The sequence below is a fragment of the Carlito syrichta genome, unplaced genomic scaffold (assembly GCF_000164805.1).
Source record: "Carlito syrichta isolate Samal-C Ts95f unplaced genomic scaffold, Tarsius_syrichta-2.0.1 Scaffold287609, whole genome shotgun sequence".
Lineage (NCBI taxonomy): Eukaryota > Metazoa > Chordata > Mammalia > Primates > Tarsiidae > Carlito > Carlito syrichta.
The window spans coordinates 46,034-50,883 of NW_007231705.1; positions in this window are offsets into that span (position 1 = coordinate 46,034).

Genomic DNA, 4,850 nt, shown 5'->3' on the forward strand with positions numbered 1-4,850 from the left:
TCCATGAAAGCAATCAGTAATTCAGGAGAATGGGTGTCTGGCAAGAATGAGCACTTGTCCTAGAAGAAATGTGATATATTGGGCTGGTGACCAGGCAAGGCATCAGTCAGGGAGCAAGGGAGCAGGTTCATTTTCAACACCAGAGTCCAGGAGACAATGGAATCTCAGCAGCAACAAGTAAGACATCCAACACCAGGGACAGACTTGTTACAACAGTACTTTGACAATATCACGGAATTGTTACTACGGAATTAGTAACAGACGGCACTGGTGAGGCAGGAGCTAGATTGAGGTTGCAAACAAACCGGTGGCCTCAACTCTGGAAAGCTGAGAATAGCATGGAATTGTGCAGTACCCAAAACTCCTAATCAGACATATATTTCATCACCCTCAGTAAACATTCACCTTTGGGTTAAAGGCCAAATAAAATCCATAATGTGCCTAGAATGTTTGAAAAATCTGAACCCTCCCTCTTTCTCTAGGCTTATCTGATACCATTGTCTATCTGGTACATCCTCTGAGCTCCAGTTATCCTGGCATCTTTTAACTTCCCCTGTGCCCTCTACCTTTTTTCCTTCTCTCTCACTAGCTCCTACTCATTTTTTAAAACTTCTATCCAAATATGTACCACCTCATTCACTTGTTTAAAAAGAGACAATAAAGCCCTTGAAGGAATCTTGTTTTTTGTGTGTGATAAACTGTACAAAACATAAAATTTGCCATCATGTATATATTTTGAGTTGGATTCATACTCTGTTGCCCAGGCTGGAGTGCAGTGCCCCACTCATGGCTGCCCCAGCGTCAACCTACTGGGCTCCTGCACTCCTTCCACCTCACCCTTGTAAGTAGCCAGAAATACAGGCGCATGCTACCATGCCTGGCTAATTTTTGATTTGTAGAGACGAGGTCTTGCCAAGTTGCCCAGTCTGGTCTCGAACCCTCGGACTCAGGCAATCCACTCACCTTGGCCTCCCAAAGAAGTGTACAGTCATGCTAAGTGCATTCATATTGTTGTAAAACCAGTCTTCAGAGCTCTTTCCATTTTTTTGCAGGACTGAAACTCTATACCCATTAATTGGCAGTTTCACATTCCTTCCTCTTCTCCCCGGCCCCTGACAACCACATTTCTACTTTCTGTCTCTATAGATTTAACTATCTGGGTATCTCAGATACATGGAATTGTACAGCATTTGTCTTTTTAGGACTGGCTTTCTTCACATAGCACAATGTCCTCAAGGTTTGAACATGTTATATCATGTCAGAATTTCCTTTTTTTTTTAAAGCTGAATAATATTTCCTTTTACATATATGTGTATGGTGTGTATGGGCATGAATACATCCCACATTTTTTATTCATTCATTCATTGATGGACATCTGGGTTGTTTCCTTCTTTTGAGTATTGCAAATAATTCTCCAATTAACATGAAGATACAAATATCTCTAAGACCTTTTTTCAATTATTTAGGATATATACCTAGAAATGGAATTTCTGGATCATATGGCAAGTCTATTTTTAATTTTTTGAGGAAATGTTGTATTATTTTTCACAATGGCTGTACCATTTTACTATTTCGCCAACCAATAGTACACAAGTGCTCCAATTTTTCATCCTCACAAACCTAGTCCTTTTGTGTACCTATAACAAAAAACATGAGACTAGATAGTTTGCATAGAACAGAAATTTCTTTCTCACACTTCTGGAGACTGGGAAGTCCAAGCTCAAGGCACTGGCAGGTTCTATTGTCTGATGAGGGCTTCTTTCCTTTTCCAAGATGGCGCCTTTGTGCTGCATATTCCAGAGGATCACCCGCAAAAGAGCAAGAAGCCGAAGGCTGTATGTATGGGCTCTGATCCCATTCCCAAGGGAAGTGCCCTCATGGCCCAATTACCTCCCACTAGCCCCACCTCTTACTACTATCACATTGGCTATTGAGTTTCAACATCTTAATTGTGGAAGGGATACATTCAAACCATAGCACTCACCAACACTCATTATTTTCTGTTATTGCTGTTGTTGTTTTATCTTTCTGGGTATGAGGTGGTAGTCATCATCTTTTAAATCATCCACATTATCAAGCTTGTGACTGAGAAAACAGTATTGTTCAACAAATACTTATAAAACTATACTGGAAAAGAGCTGAGTTCTGCAGAATCTGAGGGAAGCCGATATGCATCCCATGTTGTAATTCCATCTCCAAGAGCTTGGAGTAGCACCTGTTTTGGTTCCACCTGCAGTGACGCTAGCACGACTTCTATCTTCCCTCTTTCTCATTTATTTAAGGTGTTACAGACTACCTGAACACATTTACAACACCAGAGTAGGAGGTTTTATAAAATATATGAAATCCTTCTGTTCTGATCATCAATGAAACAGTCACTTTTCTATATGTATCTTTTTCTATATGTCTACGCTATTGTGTTAAATAAGTTTACACTTGTGCAGTAGACATGTAGGATAATATTCAAGTGGACCTAGGGACAAATACATGTATGTTACATACATTTTTAAATTTCTCCAAATTAAAAGTGAGATATGCTTGGGGATTGTATCCCAGGGGTCTCAATCTTTTCTTTTAAGACAAGCTTTAGTGAAGAGGCAACATTTGAGTGCATCTTTTTCTATGTGTAGATTCTTTCATGTTAATTATTCATAAAAAAAAACACTTGTGCTTTTCTGTAACCAGGCAAAAATTCATTCATTCAAGAGACACTAATTAATCGCTTGCTAAATATAAACACTGTGCTAGGCCCAGAGGGGCTACAGAGAAGCTAAGGACTTGACTTGCCTCCAAGAAGTAATATAGAGACTGGAAGCTGTATTGGCTCCGTATAGGTCCTTTACCAGAGGAAGGTCAAAATCCTCACATGCAAGAACTTAAATGTAAAGAGTAAGTTAAGAGAATCTAACAGCCATACATTATGTATCTAGTGAAATGATTTGATTCTAAAGAACATATTACACTCCCATTGTTCATTCTATCAATTTGAATGAAACACATCCACACACTACATGTATCATATCGAAAAGCACTGGCACACTGGCCCTGTTCATTCAATCTATAAAAACTCAAGGTGTTGGAAATTGAAGTGAAAGTTGAACTGATTCCTTGAATCATTCAAAATAATGTTCAAAGGAGCATCCTCCTGTGGAATACCAAATATTTCAGTTCAGAATCTGAAAAGTAATCAAGAACAGTGGCAGAAGGAATTTAAAAAATACAGAAGGGAAAAGACTGATAAGTCAAAATGTATGAAGTGCCTGCTTCTGTGTAGACTTATTTGAATGGGGGAAAAGATAAAGGTGATGTATTTACCATTGCTACCGATGCTCCCATAAAGAAGACCATCATTAGTTCAAACAAGATAGACACACAAGCAATGAACCTCCAATACAGGTCTGCAGTTCTACATTTCTGCAATCTTGGTGTGGGCCTGGTAACGTTATGAGTGGTCAACCTTTGTTTGCTTCATGAAGTCTTCTTATTGGCTCAAATGGCTGCACATCACTTAGCAGACATTATCACAATCTATTATTGCTGAACATATGTTGAAAACATGTCCTTGCTATTGTTTTGTTAAGCACTGGCCAGGCCATGTGCTCTTTGAGTTATGCCCACCTTGGTTTCTTAGATTTGGCCCCCTCCCCTACCTTGGGAGGTGGATCTCCTTTCTCTCGCCAACTCTTTAATTTACTTTCTAAATAAACTATATTTTCTAATCTAAAAAAAAAAGAAAAGAAAAGAAAACGCTTCCTGTTTTCTTTCCTTCTCATATTAACTACTCTTCAAGATGATGAAATAGTTAGACATACAATTTTAAAACTTCATTTCCTTTTTTCATATACAACCTGGTTATCACTATTTCCAGGCCTTTCATCATGCTATTTTGCCTACACAGTATATCGTTCATAACCCCTCTACCAGCATGTCCATTAAAACCCTCTTGTTATTCTCAGTCTTTCTTAACTCTCTTCATTCTTCAGGTTGAACAACAGTTTCTTAGAGCTCCATCAGTGCTCTACTAGGACAAGGGCAATGAAATATTAGTATGAAGAGTGACAGATTGTAGTGCAATAAGCCTATGCCTAAGCTCCACACATTTTGCATGACTTATTAATAATGCACATTGAATCTCCTTGCTCATTTTAAATCATTATACAAAAATATGAGACATACAATCCCAGTATCACTTCTTCAAGTCCCACATTCAGCATTCGGGGCTTGTTGTGTTTGTTTGAATGTATGCAGGTCTGCTGCTTTGCTTGCCTATATTTTTAGAGCTGTTAGGACTAAGCAACAATAATAACAACAGTTATCTTCCACTTTTTGATGGTTTCCTCTGTTCCAGTCTCTGTGCTAATCATTTTTCATACATTATCCTAGTGAATCATTGAAATGGTGTTATTCAGCTGAGTTGATACAAGGGTTATTATTTCAATCAACTACATTAGGAAGCTAATAGAGAAAAGAAGTAGTAACTTGCCCTAGAATTACTGGATGAATTTGCTAGAGAATATAATCTCTAGTAAAAGTGGAATCAGAATATTGGCTTTAAAAACATGTAAAACTGACTGATCTCAAATTCTTTCTCTACCCCTCACAAGCTAGGTTACCCTGGGTACCTTCATTGATCACTTTGAGCTATATTTCTTCATCAATCAAATGATGTGATTGTGAATAATAAAGGAAATTATATAGAGAAAATACCAAAAAAAGCCTATCATACATTTGCTCAAATGTTATTTGTTTTCCCCTTTTCCCTCTAAATGAATTAGAAGTTTCTCAAGTCAAAAAACATCTTTATGACACTGGAGTACTCCTAGTGTTTCTAGTATAATAATTTCACCATA